Source organism: Macrobrachium nipponense, chromosome 14 (genome assembly GCF_015104395.2).
Source record: "Macrobrachium nipponense isolate FS-2020 chromosome 14, ASM1510439v2, whole genome shotgun sequence".
NCBI classification, from domain to species: domain Eukaryota; kingdom Metazoa; phylum Arthropoda; class Malacostraca; order Decapoda; family Palaemonidae; genus Macrobrachium; species Macrobrachium nipponense.
This window is the reverse complement of record NC_087207.1, coordinates 69,509,500-69,527,075: the sequence shown is the minus strand read 5'-3', so window position 1 is coordinate 69,527,075 and position 17,576 is coordinate 69,509,500. Positions and strand designations below refer to the sequence as shown.

At 35.6% G+C, this 17,576-nt stretch overlaps 1 long non-coding RNA gene across 1 annotated transcript; it reads left to right on the top strand.

Annotated features, from left to right (window-relative positions):
• The first annotated feature begins 3,917 nt into the window (after window positions 1-3,917).
• Window positions 3,918-5,214, top strand: LOC135226315 (uncharacterized). The gene is made up of 3 exons (XR_010317187.1): window positions 3,918-3,974; window positions 4,125-4,307; window positions 4,872-5,214. It is a non-coding gene; the product is annotated as an uncharacterized LOC135226315 (long non-coding RNA).
• Window positions 5,215-17,576: the final 12,362 nt, after the last annotated feature.

Genomic DNA, 17,576 nt, shown 5'->3' with positions numbered 1-17,576 from the left:
ATATATATATATATATATATATATATATATATACACTCACTCACTCCGGTGGCTCTCGGGCCTCTTGGTGGCCCATGGTCGCTTGCGCCAGACCTCTCCACGTTCCCCTGTCGAGTGCTGCATCTCTCCAGTTATTTTCAAGATCGTCCTCCACTCCCAATTCTCTTAGATCCCTAAACATATTATATCTCTCCATCTCATCCTCGGTCTCCTGCACCGGTCTTCTCACTTCTACTGATCATAACCTCTTCAGTCTTTCTGGTCTCTTCCATTCCAACCACATTGTGGGAACTTCTTCACATCCAAGATATGTGACACATGGAATAAACTGCCACCAGAAGTTGTAAACAGCAACAGTGTGGAAGAGTTTAAAAGAAAGCTAGACAAAATCATTAGGACACTGTGAATGCACAGTGAAACCTGCTCACTTGAGCACACGACGTCTCCTCGGATGGACTAACAAGTCTTTGAGACATCCTAATCCTTGTAACTCCTTGTAACCTTGTAACATGTCCAGCCACAACGTATCCTCTGCTATCTTAAATAGGTAGTTATGAACGGATGTCTGGTTAAATCTCTATCTTATTGTTGCGCCGGCTTCTACAAACACCTTCATTGATATCGTAAATGGGACCTGTTATTCCACGCAAATGTTTTGAAAAAAATCATTAGTCTCTTTTTTTGACGTTTAGCCAGTGTCCAGGTCTCACAACCATATAGTACCACTGGCCTATTAATGGTGTTGTAATTCTAACTTGGTAGACCCTGTGATGTTTCTGCTCTTTAAAAGATGTTGTAGACTGAAAAAGCATCTGTTTCCTGGTATGATTCTAGCCAGAACACCTCTCTCTCTCTCTCTCTCTCTCTCTCTCTCTCTCTCTCTCTCTCTCTCTCTCTCTCCATCTCGTTCCTGCATGTTAACGTACTTTCTAGATATAATATTTGTAATATATATATATATATATATATATATATATATATATATATATATATATATAGATCTAATTAACTATTATCCATATGAAATATAAGAGTACCGCGTCATACTTCTCGTAAATGTTAGGTGAAATCCACAATAAAATACCTGGTACAAAGCACAGTCCATTAAAAATATATATTACATAGCTTTCGTCCAACTGCTATGGAGTATGATATACAACTCAGGAGTATGATATACATCTCAAGAAAAAAAGTATAGCATGAAAGCATACATACAAACAAACGTTACAGAAAGTAATAAAGATGTTAAGCTGCTTGTTGGGCCTTTAAGTCAATTCCAAAATTATTCGAGAAACCTGGAGTCTTCCGCTAACGAGCCAACAAGGTGATTTAGTTCTAAATCATGACTTTGATTTAGGAAAGATACAATTGACCAGATACATTTCTAAAATTACTAATACCTGCATATTTACAAATTTCTTTGCTTGTATTTTCAGAACTTCCCAAGTTTCCATCAAAGGTATAATTTAACATAATGAGGGCGACTTCAATACATTTTTTCAAAGGCGTGTCAAGCTAAAGAGTTGTATTTACCAAACGAACGTCCACTTTCACCCATATATAGCAAGAATCACAACCTAAGCAACAGATATCATCAACACACCAATATCTTCAGATAATTTTTACAGGGTTATTCTTTTTTATGATTTTTCTCCCAACTGTGTTAGGGTACTGGCATACAATATTGTACCTGTGTTTTCCTGAATCCAGGTAAAAATGTCATAGGTAAAAAAGTAACAGAAAAAAAAAGATTCAGAAAAAGAAAGGCAATATGATCTTTCCTAGATAGCAACCCCAAGGGTCTTAACCCAGTATGTAGTTTATCACCTTTGCGTCTTGCTTAGTACAAGACCGCTGGAACTTGTTTTTTTAACCCGGTATGTGTCCACCTTTGCGTCTTGTTTAGTACAAGACCGTTGGAACTTTTTTTTTTTTTTTTTTTTAACCAGGTATGTGTCCACCTACGCGTCGTGTTTAGTACAAGACCGTTGGAATGTTATTTTTTTAACTCGGTATGCGTCCGCCTTTGCGTCTTGTTTAGTATTAACGCCATAGTAAGAGATATCATACCCTTACCCCAATAAAATTGTGGATAAAGCACAATATACATTCCCTTACTAATAATTTACTTTCTAAACTATAACCTACCATGGTTAGCTAGCAAACTGCCCTCACTCTTCTTTCACGCATCTTACCTATAAGGTTAAAAAATAAATGAATATATAAATAAGCCCAGCGCTCAATAACTCCGGTTGTATAGTAATTACCTGATATTAAGCAGGGATACACACAGTCAGTGAAACAGCTGTTGAATAAACATGCACGAGCATGTAAATTCCAGTTTGTTCCGCTATATCTATGCCCGTCTGTGTTCTTTATGTGCAGCAGTTAAATTAAGTATATCTTAGTTTTACTAGACCACTGAGCTGATTAACAGCTCTCCCAGGGCTGGCCCGAGGGATTAGATATTTTTACGTGGCTAGGAACCAATTGGTCACCTAGCAATGGGACCTACAGCTTATTGTGGGATCCGAACCACATTATATCGAGAAATGAATTTCTATCACCAGAAATAAATTCCTCTGATTCCACGTTGGCCGAGCCGAGAATCGAACTTCGGACCACCGAACTGGTACCCGAGCGCGAAAACCACTCGTCCAACGAGGAGCTGAATGTGTATCAGTCACAAGAGTATGAACAACGAGCAGCATTTGATGGTAAAAATCATATTGATAACATTCATTATTGCAATTATTGCATCACTTTATGTATTTGGGAGAACGGATTTGAAATTTGATCATCTCCATGAAAAGAACGGATATCCTGGTTTATGGGGGAACTATATTTCTGTATTAAAAGGGCTTGTAAGTATGATGCTTGCAAAAATACAATTTTTCATATTCCATATATCAAATTACTGCTGTTTTTTTTTTTTTTTTTTTTTGAGCAACGAGCTACTTACCTCTATCAACCCGAAATAATTACAGAATGGCATTGTACGCTGCTCATTAATTTTCTAACTCCCACAAACCTGAAATAATTACAGAATGGCAATGACATAATGATGATTAAAATCTTACTCCCAGTAACCTGAAATGATTACAGAATGACAATGATAATGCTGATTAATTTCCTAATTGTACTACGTTTTTATTTGCTAAGTTGAAACTGTCATAAATTTAGTTTGTATATAATCAATAACACCATCAACAAGAATAAAAGTCCAATCTCTTTGTGAAGTCAGTGTTGCCAAATTTACGTCGATCTTTCCAAGCAATACATCATTATTATGTAGCCAGTCTGGAAGTTGCCATGAACCTCTGGCGGACAAGCAGTTACAGAGATCACCAAACTGCAAAAAATGCAAAACAGATAGTATTATATCTATTATAATCATTAATGTATAACACTGAAAAATCCATTGAATTGAAATGAATATATAGCTTAGGCCAAAGGCCAAGCGCTGAGACCCATGGGGTTATTCAGCGCTAGAACGGAAATTGACAGTAAATAGGTTTGAAAGGTGTAACAGGAGGAAAACCTCGCAGTTGCATTATGAATCAATTGTTTGGAGAGGGTGGAAAGTGAGATGGAAGAAAGAGAGCATGAATGAGGGTATAGTAACATAAAGGAAAGGGGCTGCAATTAGGGACCGAAGGGATGCTGCAAAGAATCTTAAGTAATGCTTACAGTGTACCGTATGAGTTTCACTGATGGCACTAGCCCCCTACAGGGAAAAAATCCATTAAGAAGTTTAAAGTAGTCTGCTAAGGTTGTCTTCAGTTACCGCCACCTATTGGACGGTTGTGGAATGACCCGAAAAGAAGTGCTTCTATTATCTCTTTCGTTTGTCGTCCTTGGCTCCACCTGCGTTAGGCTCCGATTTGAATGTTACCAGACATCACCTTGTAAGTTGTCAATCATTCGTTTTAGTTATTGGGTTTTAAGTGATGTTGTCGCGAGGTTGCTTTGTGGTAAGGCTTGTTGGTTTCAAGGTTTTTTTTTTTTATGTGAGTTTGTATTGTTTCGATCTAGTTATGAGTTTAGTTTTTAAAGTGTGTGATGTATAAAGTGTGTATAAATGTAAGTGTACAGTCATTTTTAAATGTTTCTCGTTGTTGCAGGTGCGAGGGCATACGCTTTACTTCAGAGGTGTAATCCATCATTGTGTCAAAATGGGACAGTGGTTGCTGTACTGTGGCTTGGACTAATCCTTGACGGTTAAGCAATTTAGACCAGAGGCCTTGGTACATTGTTTGATGTCTGTTAAACGCCAAGGTAATGTATTTTCCGCCCTGAACCAGAAGGTAAGCGTGAGAAGTTTTTAAACTTTCTATAAGCTCTTCGGCAAGCTAGTCCTCCCCCATCAGGGGCGGCGCCCCTGATGGGGGAGTTGACGTTTCCTGTAACAAGTGATGGGCTATGGTTCCACCGTTTGTTGCAGGGGGCTTGCATTATTTAAATAAATGCAAAGTTTTAATGTTTTCACTTTACGAATTTATTAACTTTTTAACGGGTTGTCTATAGTTTGAAGGTAATTAGCATATCTTTTTAACGGGTAATCCTTTTGGTTACTCGATAAAGCATTTAAAACTAAATTAAAAATTTATTGTAAACTCTGTAAATTTTATTTTTTAACGTAATTTTTTTAAGCTTCAATTGAGTTTATTGGTTAAATGTTTTTAGAGATAATATATGTAAACAGTAAGTTTGAGGGTTAACTGTTTTTAGAGCTAAGTCTCTTGCAAATAAGTAATTTGAGTAAAAAGATTTTGAGTAAAAAGACTAGAGTAACTTGATAATTTAAAAAATTTAAATTCTAAAATTAGTAGGTAATTTAGGAAGGAAAAATTTATTGGTTTCTTTTCCAGATATGAAAGGACCACTGGAGAAAGCTGATCATCCTTGGCCATGGTGTGATGAAATCTTCTATTTGTACTATAGAAATGTTAGAATTCTACATAAATGAGAGAACTGATCATCCTTGGCCATGGTGTGATTAAATCTTTTATTTGTACTATAGAAATGTTAGAATTCTACATAAATGAGAGAACTGATAGTATACGTATTGACTTTGTCCTTGGCAAGGACTCTTGCAGCAATCTTTCAACAATCACATTTTAGTGGGACCACCTTTCAACAACCACATTTCAGTGTGGAAGTCACTTTGGTTAGTATTTAGTATTCCCTAATGATAATAAACCAAAAACTTTATTCTTTGTTTCTGTTGCTCCAGTCTGAGTGTTTTAGGTTGTTCGTATCTGAACGTTATAACCTGAATTTTTAGCAAAATCTCAAATTTAAAATCAAAATTGAAATATTAAAATTTAAAGTCTGTTTCTTTGAAGTTTGTTACAATGTGTAAGACTTCTAGAATTAAGTTTGGTAATTACAGGCATGGAAAAAATTTGTAAACCTTTGAATCTGAACTTGTGCAGTGTGCTTTGCTTAGAGGGGTAAATACTCTTTATTTGTAGTACAACTACTTTTGTTTATGTAGTAGACCATCCTCATTGGTGCAGACTTCTTACCAGTTGCCATATATTGCGTATATCATAAAAACTAAGACATTGATAAAGTGTGAACTATCAGGAACTAGAAAATTTAGTTTGTTTTTTATCGGGATTAAATTAAACTCTCTACAGGAGGGAATTAAGCAGAGTAAAATCATCGTGCTTCTAAGACTGACGAAGGTGATGGGGGTGGAGGGGGGCAGAATGGAAGGTGGTGGTAGTTCGGAGGGAGGGTAGGAACGGTTAACTATCTAAAACTCTGCATAGCTTTGTTAACGCTTTTTCTCATAAATTAAAGATATTTAGAACCTACAGCGAAATTTAAATTTCAAAAATAGTCACAACACTGGCAAAGTAAATGTCGATGCAATTGCTACAAAATCACAATAGTTGCCCACAACCCATTTTTTCAATACGAGAGAGATTGTTTGTAAACTATATGCTATCGATATAAGTATAACTCATAAGTTTTTATGATCGGCATATGTTCGCTTCCAATTATGTTGGAAGGTATTGGTTTTTGAGATTGAGTTTATGGATAAGGGTGGGGGATGGTCTTTTTCCAACAAGCTAATTATCCGTGAAAGTGGGCCCGAAACTAAGGCCTTAATTTTTGGCCAAGAGAAAAGGTTTACCTCAATGTTTTGCAAACCTCGAGAAACAAAAACCAAAACCTTATTGAGAAAGAACTCTCAAGAGAAAAGGCTTTGCCAACGAGGGGCAATATTTGTGCTAAAAGGGAGAGGCTGTCAAACTGTGCGGTTTCAATACAAGGGAACTTTGCATACATAAACCTCAAAGATAAATACCGGAGCGGTGGACCTAGGAAGACCTCTGCAGATGATAACCAAAATGTTGACTGCATTAATGTCTCTTAAGAATGCAGTTGCCATTAGGGACGAGCTGCATTTAGAAGTCTCTGCACATCACTGTGAGGAATCATCTTCATAATGCAGATATGTTTTATCGGATCCGTTTAAAAAGGGGAAATTTGAACACCATAAAAGGGCAAGATTGGCTTTTGCACGTCTGTATGCTGATAAAACCCTTGATTACTGGGCTCGAGTAACATTCAGTGATGTGGAGACATTCACTTCGGCAACTCACGGACTATTACTCTGCAGGCGCCAAAGCAACACATGACACGAGTAACAGTTCATATATGAAATTGCTCAGAGTTACTGTATATTGTCATGCTATGTATAGGGTTGGGTGCAATTACACGGTGCGGGAGAACTTGAAGTTGGCGGCCGCTTAACTGCTGAAAAATTTAGAGAGATATTAGAAGTAGTAATGGTGTCTTCTGTGCATGCATAACCCCTTCCCTACCCTGAAGGAATGAATTATACGATATTCATTGTCTTGCTCATCATTATTAGATAATGGCAAGCTACTATAAAGTTTCATAGCATCTAATAAGTTTTTCAATTATACAAAATTATACAAATGATACAAAAATCTTTTCGGCGATAATTGCTTCATTTTTTTTTTTTGCAGGATAACTTCTATTCTTAATGCCCTCCTTGTTAGGCAATGTTTTCCAGAACAACCAGATATTTAACCCCTGGCATGTGCTAGCAAAGGGTGCGACATGAAACCTAAATGTATGGGGAAATAGTTAGCAGTTGGGAGCAAGGACAGGAGCGATCACACCAACTGACTGAGCGCACATTACGAGAGTGGAAGTTCTTATGCCGACGAAATCGGCAAATGATTTACAACCACGTTGCATCTACGCCAAATAGGTTGCATGAGGTGATCGCAAACTATGAAGGCTGGACAAGATAGTGATTTTGATAAACTTTAAATGTTAATTGGCTATTAGGTTTCTACTTTGGTGATGGAAATATAGTAGCAAGTTATATTTTGGTCCATCCTGTAGATTATCAAAGAACAAAATGATTTATAACTTAGTGTCTGCATAATACCAGTTGCGTTATTATTATTATTAGTAGTAGTACGGCTCACACAATAATGTTTTGAAATCTAATAACCATAGTTCTGAGTTTTCGAGTATATAAATGAAATTACTGGAAATTTTAAAATACAGTAACTACATTTGAGTAAACATTTTATAGACACGTTTCTTTAAAAACTTATACATAATCCCCAACCCATTTCAGAAGACGAGAGATTGATATAATGTGATCACACAAATATCTAGCAAAATACATCAAATTTATTTTGCTCGTCTATTTTCTTAAATGTGGCCAGCATTCTTTTATGATATTAATGAGTGAACAGCCAAGCCATGCCATTACTCCAGCATTTACGTGGAAGACAAGTTCTTTCCTCATTACTGTATTTGAACCACTGTCAGGTAATCTCTCTCAAGGGATGAACACCGAAATAGATAAAGCTTATTTAATTTTATGTATATGTATATATAGGTTACTGTAAAATTTTTGTATATGGTAAACGAAAAATATATGCAGTCTATGAGTGACCATGTTATAAAGAATGTTAAATAAGTATAATTGAATGTAAAAGAGCGTTTAGCAACGGTCAGTGGCTGATAATTTATGATTAAAACTGTGGCATGCTAAGATTATGTTAGTAGTGAAAAATAACTAAATCAAAAGTTGTTTGGGTGATCTCAGCAGCGGTTGGTGTAAACGAAACTTCGTTCTTAGCTGATCATTTTTGGGTAGACATCCTAAATTCTTAGCCACAACGAATGAGCTAAAAAAAATAAATGTTATCCGACAACTGCTACAAGATATGTCTAAAAATAGAATTCATATCAGGATCGCCAATACATTACATAGAATTTTTTTTCAGTTCAAATTTCTCTGTCCATGTATTATCATCTCCAAACTCCTGTGTATCTATTTGTTGGGAATTCAATATTTTCAATAATTTTATTCATCCATATTCTTGCAAAAAAAAAAAAAAAAACTTTTTTTTATTCTGTTCTGATAACGATATACAGAAAGGTTGGCTATTCAAGATGGAACTACTTTTCCTCCGCTTTTGGATTGAAGTACACAAATTTGAAAGAACTTTCAGCGTAGAAGAGATAATATTCAAATGAAACTGTTTGGATTACACAAAATAGATAATGAGCCTAATTGCATTTGTCGATAAACGAATTAATGTTCATAACTGTAATCAGCCAATCAGAGGCACCCTTACCTCCAGTCATTCGTTTGACGTTCTAGGTAAATATCTCTCTCATTTCGTGTATAGGGATAGGTTATGTCAATATGATTTTATATAAATTGTATCAATATTTTTCGGTCGTTTTAGCTACATTATTTATCGTTTCAATGGGAAATCAGAACTAGCTTTAAAAGGTTTAGGAGTTAAGAGACAAATCGTTACCGAAGTTATACATGCTTGGATAGTTGTCTCTACCTTACAAACAACTCCTCCCTCTTCCCGAACAACCCATTTCCCGTCCCTGCTCTTCCATTTCCTACGTCAAGTCTCTAGAGCCAAAAACAATAGTATGATGATACTACTTTTTTGTAATTTCCCTCTGATAAACCGTCTTATATAATCTTGAAAAATCGTGTATAAAACCATGAATCTCATTGTAGTTTGTTTTTACACTTTTTTTTTTATCAAGTCATTTTATTTCTTTTCAAATAATTAAGTGAAAATATGTTAACTGATAAGGAAACGCCTCCACCAATAAGGCTTCCCTTTGCGAACAGCGAATTCATTCATATTTCAACATTTTTTACTACGCAAACAAAAGCGGCGTTGCCATTTAGCGTGTCTAGTGAACGCAGGGGGTAAACGTAATCTTTTGCGCGACTGTACGTAACTAGTTCCGTAATGCTGTCGGAATGAACAAAACTCAAGTCTAGCAAATACTAGAGAAATAATGTAGAATGAAACAAAGCAAAACAAGACTAAACGTCTTTTACTCTGTAAAAAAAAATTGCCCTACTACTAAAATACTTAATGTATTAGTTTGCACATGGTATTTCAGAACCTATTGACTTTATACTATGAAATCAGTCTTGAATACTGTTTCGTAAAGTTCAGTGTTTGGCTTTGTCCTTTACTTTACATAATCGCTTTACATATTCTTTTAAGTCAGTAATGTGTTTCATGAAGTAATGTGGTTAAGTACTTCACGGTGAAACATGAAGCGAATGGTAAAAGGAAAATCATCACAGTAACGCGTTACGTGGTCTGTTCTACTGCGCAATAGACGAGAGATATTAAATTATGTGAGTTTACTCGCTGGCATGTAGTATTTGGAGAGTTAACTTTTACAGACGACCACGATAAGTATTAACAGTCCTATTTAACGCTAATCTGAATGGGTAACTTCTTCAAGTATTTTAACAAGCAAGAGTATGATAGCCTGAAGTAAAGTGACATAGAGCGCTGTACCTGTGAATCGTCCAAACTGTGGTGGTAATATGCATTCTTGGTATTCAAAAGTGGTTCATTAGCCATTGCATTGGAAGCTGTCTAATTCATTTAAGAGTATGCAAGTAACAGCCAAGACCTATTGTTTGAGAGTTTGATTAATTTCATTCGCCCCCTCCCATTATATTTTCGTCTAAATATAAATCTAATGATCAGAGTACAGAGCGAAGAGGTTTAAACGCTTAAGTTGTACGTAACTTGTTTTGCAATGCTATGGGAATGAGCAAAACTCTAGTCAAGCACATACTCCAATAATGCAGAATGTTAAACTATGACTTGGTTTAGATCAAATTAATTCTGATTCCTTACGATTCATCAAGTCACTCATGTTAATCATAAAATAACCTTCAAATAAGAATTTACGCATCACAGTGTCCTTGGCTAGGATTTGAAACGACGACCAACTTCAACCGGCCCATTCTAGGCTAGAAGTCGCTATGGTCAGTACTGAGTTAATGCTTCCTAATAAAGATTAGCTTTCCTCTTTGCTTCTCTTGCTCCCATCGCTGTTTGAGAATGTTTACATATTCTTTAAGGTCCGTTCGTAATGAGGTTCAAGATAGAATTTGAATGGACCGTAATTGGCATAAACATTACTAAGCCCATTACGGTGAATGACGTCATGAAGCGAAGGGTACGTGAGTTGACTTTTACACAAGCGAGTTAAGTGGTTAATTTAAGCAGATAGGAGGTCTATTAAATAATAAAGTTTTATCACTAATATGTGGTATGGGGCGAGATTCCTTGTACAGAGGGACACGATATGGATTTAACCATTCGCAGTTTTAATGATCTGAAGGTATTTCACTTCAGTTTCTAAAACGACAGCAAAAAAAAAAAAAAAAAATAAATAAATAAAGCCACAGGAATAAGTCACTTTGATCATTCCTAGGTTTTAACCCGATATGTATGCATCCATGTATCCACCTTTGCGGAGTGTTTAGCAAAAGGCTGTTGGCTCGGTATGGTCTTGGCCTGCCACCTCGGTGGCCACGAGTTCGATTCTCGGGCATTGAGGTGTGGAGATGGGTATTTTCTTGGTGGACCAGAAGTGCACTCTCGACCCGTTGCGTTTGGAAGTCACGATCAAGCCCGTTGAGTCTCGTTGCTGAATAACCATTGGTTCCAAGCGACGTAAACACACCATACAAACAAACAAACATGGCCGTTGGGGATTTTTTTTGTTTTCTTAGCTTTAACTCGTTATGTATCCACTTTTCCGGCGTGTTTAGTGCAAACCCGCTGGGGATTACCATAAAAACATAACTGTAGATATCATAAAGACAATGAATGGCATCCCAGGAAGTATTGTGAATTTTTCCCTGTATGTTACCGGTCACCATAAATCAATGTCTTTTTTTTTCCTGGCCAAAATTGACACTTTTTTTTTTCCCGTGACTTTTTTCCTGTGACTGTTTTTTTCTGTGACTTCATTTCCGGCACAACCATTGTAACAGGCAAGATAATTAGTCAAGTCATTTGGGGCAGATAAAAGATGAAAACAAATGCCAGTCAGAATGAGACCTCATCCTTATTTTGATTCTTCAAGAACAGACGACTACGATTGAGTCATATGTCGGCTTAAATTCAGCAACACAATCATTGTTTGTTTATGCATTGCTTGAAGTGTCAAAGGTAAGACATTTAGTCACTGTTGGAGGATTTCATATGCAATGTTATACACTTCAGCGTTTTCAGATACGATTCTCGATACTTAACACTAAATGTCAGTTGGTATTAATGGCGTTCTGATTTATTAACAGAGTTGAACAGTTTCTCTCTCTCTCTCTCTCTCTCTCCCTCTCCCATCCCTCTCTCCTCTCTCTACTCACTCTCCTGTCTCTCTGTAAATAACTTAGTTTATACAGTATTTTCTAGCGATTAGGGCTTTATTCTATGAATTGCCTATATCCGTTTGCGAAATGGTGGAATTCTATCTCTCTCTCTCTCTCTCTCTCTCTCTCTCTGTAAACATAGTCGATACAATATTTTGTAGTGATAGGCTTTATTCTAGAATACTATATCCTTCGAAATGGTGGGATTTTATCTCTCTCTCTCTCTCTCTCTCTCTCTCTCTCTCTCTCTCTCTCTCTCTCTCTCTCTCTCTCTCTCTGTAAACATAGTTGATACAGTATTTTGTAGTGATAGGCTTTATTCTAGAATACTATATCCTTCGAAATGGTGGGATTCTCTCTCTCTCTCTCTCTCTCTCTCTCTCTCTCTCTCTCTCTCTCTCTCTCTCTGTAAACATAGTCGATACAGTATTTTGTAGTGATAGGCATTATTCTAGAATACTATATCCTTCGAACTGGTGGGACTCTCTCTCTCTCTCTCTCTGTAAACATATAGTTGATACAGTACTTTTTAGCGATAGGCTTTATTCTAGAATGCTATATCCTTCGTAATGGTGGGATTCTCTCTCTCTCTCTCTCTCTCTCTCTCTCTCTCTCTCTCTCTCTCTCTCTCTCTCTCTCTGTAAACATATAGTTGATATAGCATGTTGTACTGATAGGGTTTATTCTACCATATCCTGTTCTGCGAAATAGTGGGATTCTCTCTCTCTGCTGTCATTCCATCTCATGTGGTGCACCGTAAGCATTACTTAAGGTTCTTTGCAGCGTGCCTTGGCCGCTAGCCGCAACCCCTTTCCTTCCTTTTACTGTACATCTTTTCATATTCTCTTTCTTCCATCTTACTTCCCATCCTCTCCTAACAATTGATTCATAGTGCAACTGCTTTGAGGTTTCCTCCTGCTAAACCTTTCAAACCTTTTACTGCCAATTTCGGTTTCAGCAATGAATGACTTCATAGGTCACAGTGCTTGTCCTTTGGCCTAAGTTCTATATTCAGTTCAATTCACCTCATTGCTGTCCATCAGAAAATACTCTTCAGATAGTATTTCCTGACTTGTCAAAATTCCTAACTTTTTAGAATTTTCACTTCAGTTATCGTCAGTTCCCAGAACCTTCTCTTCTTCAAGAATATAGTAAACTGCCTCTCTCGAACATAATGCTTAATTTTGTACATCATCCTGTTTTTACCGTTTTCTTCCGGCCTGGACTACACAGGTCGTATTAGGTTGTTTGCATTATTAGCCACTTAAAATATAAAATTGTAATTTCACCTTCAAATTGAGAAAGACTTTTTTCTGATATACCAGAGTCAAACGGAATCATACTGAGATTCTTGTAAATTGATTTCCAGTAGATTTCCAGACCCACTAGGCTTCTGGATGCTAGGGAAGACGTGATTGCCCTTAATATGAAGCTGCGTCACTGGAACAAAATAATAATGCTTCTCAAAGCCATTGTAGGGCAATGTGGACTAGGGACAGTGTATGACCTCCCTATTCTTGTCAAATCAATAACAGACTGAATTGCTTATGGTTGATTGCACCCCACATATAACCCATTTATCCCAGTAGGGGCATAGTGCCATCAATGCACCTCATACGGTGCAGTGTAGGCAATTTAAGGTTCTTTGCAGCGTCCCTTCGGCCCCTAGCTGTAACTACTTTCATTCTTTTTACTGTACCTCCTTTCATATTATCTTTTTTCCATCTTACTTTCCACCCTTTCCTAACAATTGCTTCATAGTGTAGTGCAACTGCGAGGCTTTCCTCCTGTTCACCTCTCAAACCTTTTCACTGTAAATTTCCGTTTCAGCGCTGAATGACCTTAGTTGCCCCAGTGCTTGGCATTATGCATAACTTATAAATCAATCAATAACCCATTTATGAAATTGAAAAAAGACCGGGATGTAATAGCAGGTTGATCGTGAACTGTATGTTTCAATTGCATTAGAAATAGATTGGGTTTTAGCGTTGCATTATAAATACTTTAGATTTGGGACTCAAAGTATTTTTCCTTAAGGCTGACTGTCTTACCTTGATTTTTTCTTTTTCTTTTTATATGTCGCAAGAAACTCAGATTTATTAAAGGGGAGAACATCCAGTTGCTACGTGAAGGAACGGCTCTTGGGATAAAAATACGCAATGTGTCAAAATCTTCCTTCGGAACTAAGGGCAGTAAATTGAATCGACAAGTTTTCTTATTCATTAGCGCTCTACTTCAGAGGAGCCAGTAGGAGGGTTAGTGCCGTCAGTGCGCCTCAAAGGTGATACTGTAGGCATTACTTCAGCTGCCTTGCAGCGTCTCTTCGGCCCCTAACTGCAACCCCTTTCATTCCTTTTACTGTCCCTCCTTTCATATTTTTATTATTACTTTCCCAGGCCCCTCTCCTAGCAATTGTTGCATAGTGCAACTGCAAAGTTTTCCTCCTGTTATCCCGTCCAAACCCCTTTACTCTTAATGTCCATTTCAGCGCTGAATAACCTCAAAGGTCCCAGTCCTTGGCCTTTGGCCTAAATTGTATGTTCTATTCTATTACATTGCAGAACAGGACTAGATGGTAGTTCAGTAGCCGAAAACAGGCTGATGAATCATTTTAAAGTTTTATGTATATTTTTTTTAATCAAGTTTTCTCTTTCTCTCCTTTTTATAGAAAACAGTCTTAATGTATTACATTGCATATTTCCAAATACGGAAGCTAATTTCATATTTTTCTCTGAAGTATCGTTGCTTTAGTGTGACCAAAACTATCGATTAATACTTTTTTACAGATTTTTCGGTGTGTGTGTGTGTGTGTGTGTGTATGTGTGTGTACATACAAGTCCCTTATGAATACCACAATTACTGTAGAATAATCCTTTTGCGTTAATGAATCTTACTTCCTCCACAGGGATATTTGAATACAACTCGGCGAGAGAGAGAAACGATCAAACCCACATTCAGCGGGTAATTTCCACGGACGAGCAGCTGTCTTTGAAGTTCTTAATAGCTGCTGGAAGAGAACAGGTAATTGGAGACTGTTCCTGTGAGTTGTGTCTGGGAATTTTATTGCTGGTTAGCTAATTGTTTCGACGGTAAGTGATTTCCAGCGAATAGATATACTACTTCAAGATTCCTGATTCATGGTGAAGAAATGTAGGAATTTTAATGGAGATCTGTTTTTCAAATTTAATTGAGGGTACTAGACCAGACACACATATATTTATATATGTATGTATGTAGTATATATATGTATATATATATATATATATATATGCATATATATATATATATATATATATATATATGTATATATATATATGTATATATATATATATATATATATACATATATATATATATATATATATATATATATATATATATATATATATATATATATATATATATATATATATATATATATGTATATATACTATACTATTTTATATATATATATATATATATATATATATATATATCTATATATATATATATATATGTAAATATATACATATATATGTAAATTTTTTTTTGGCAATTTAGTTGTAGGCGATCGCCTTTAGTGGCATTGACTTTTATTATGTATTTTTTTTTTTTTTTTTTTTTTCATATTTCCTGACTTCTGTCTTCAATCCCTCTTCGAAGTTCTGGTAAGTACACATAGTCGTGGTGTGGTTTCCATTTATTTCAAGTAGTGCGGTCCGTTACTCTCGTGTCTCAGGCATCTTCCATTCATATAATATATATATATATATATATATATATATATATATATATATATATATATATTATATATATATATATATATAAATTTATATACATATATATATATATATATATATATATATATATATATATATATATGTGTGTGTGTGTGTGTGTGTGTGTGTGTGTGTGTGTGTGTGTGTGTGTGTCTCAAAACTAAACTGTTCATCACAGTTTAGTTTTGAAATATATAATTGCAAAACAAGGGACGTAACTGTGAATAAAATCACAAATTCAATTCAGGTCGTTTCCTATTTCTCCTGCTTAATCTCAAACACGTACATAAACACACACACACGCATGTATATATATATATATATATATATATATATATATATATATATATATATATATATATATATATATGTGTGTGTGTGTGTGTGTGTGTGTGTGTGTGTGTGTGTGTGCGTGTGTGTTTGAGAATAAGGAAGAGAATTAGGAAAACGACCGGAATTTGAATTTGTGATTTTATTCACATTTACGTCCCTTGTTTTGCAATTATATATTTCAAAACTAAACAGTGACGAACTCCAAATAGCGTTAAAGAGCGCATTCAGAACGGTCCCATATCCCCCTCTAAGGATGGAGGTAGCTTCGAAACATTTAATAAAATCAGTGAAATAAACTTACCTGTTCTCACATTTCTGTAATGTATTACTGCGATTTAAATTCATATTCTATATACGTTTTGGTTAGGGAGCGTAATGAATGCCATTTGTAATTACATTTTTAATAAAAAGGTCATAAGTGTTGGCATCGACTCCTACTCCCGAGTTCTTTGAAAACCATGTTATTTACGGAATCGACATTGTCGTATGTATCGCAATAATTGCAGTGCATCAAAATTAAAAACTTGAGTGTATCTACATGAAAAATTTCAGTGTAAAATTTCAGTGTACCGAATTGAAAAATTTCAGCGTATCGAAATAATTCCAGTGTATACAAATGCAAAATTCCAGTGTAAAATTTCAGTGTACCGAAATGAAAAATTTCAGTGTATTGAAATTTTTTCAGTGTATCAAAATGGAAAATTTCAGTGAAAAATTTCAATATATCGAAATAATTTCAGTGTATCAAAATGGAAAATTTCAGTGAAAAAGTTAAGTGTACCGAAATTAAATATTTTAGTGTATCGAAATTAAATATTTTAGTGCATAAAAACGCCAAAATATTAAGACTTAAAATCCTCAGGTTTTGAAACTTGGTGACGCTCGCGTGTTACTATAATTTACAAAATAAACTAAAATTGTAGAATCAAATGCTCTTGGGTGCCAAAAAAAAAAAGATTGCTATGGTTCATTTTACGGTAACTATTTAATCTAATACCAATAAGTAAAAAACTTGTGAATAACTTATAGTGTGAAGGCAATGAAAATAATTTTATTGAAAGTTTTTAATGTGTTTTTGTTTTTTTGCTAATACGACTGCCTCTCCCGTCAGAAGAATTAATTGTGTTATGTCTTGTATGCCAACAGATATAGTAAGTTTCATTAAAAGAAAGGGAAACGAAAGCACAAACGTAATAAAAGGAGAAATTGACAGAATAAGACTGGACAACCACTCATCGACAGATCGCGCGGAACGAAACTGTTTGTGACGCTCAATTTACGGGATATCAATTTAGCGACGTGTTTTGACCGCTTCGGATTCATGGCGGGTTAGTGACTTCATTTATTTGTTTCCAGATTCAACGACATTTTAGTGATGATTCTTTCGCTGAAATGATTTTTTTTTTCTTAGTGATAATTTCTTGAGCTAGATAACGCATACGGTTAACAGAAATACTAGACAATTTAAAGTTAATGGCCTCTTGTAACCTTGTCCATATGAAAAAGGTTTATATTCTGCATGATGATAATAAAACTCAACAATCTGAAAACTTCTGACATCCCGTCAGCAGATACTACGATCTGTATCTTGTCTTCTCACCATGGACCTATGGATTTTAATATGATTTTTTTTTTTTATGGAAAAATACCAAGATCAATTTATGTCCTTTCCCAAACTGTAATCACACACACACATACACACACACGCACTGGATCTGAGAGTTTCCCTGGGTAAGATTCTCAGTCCGT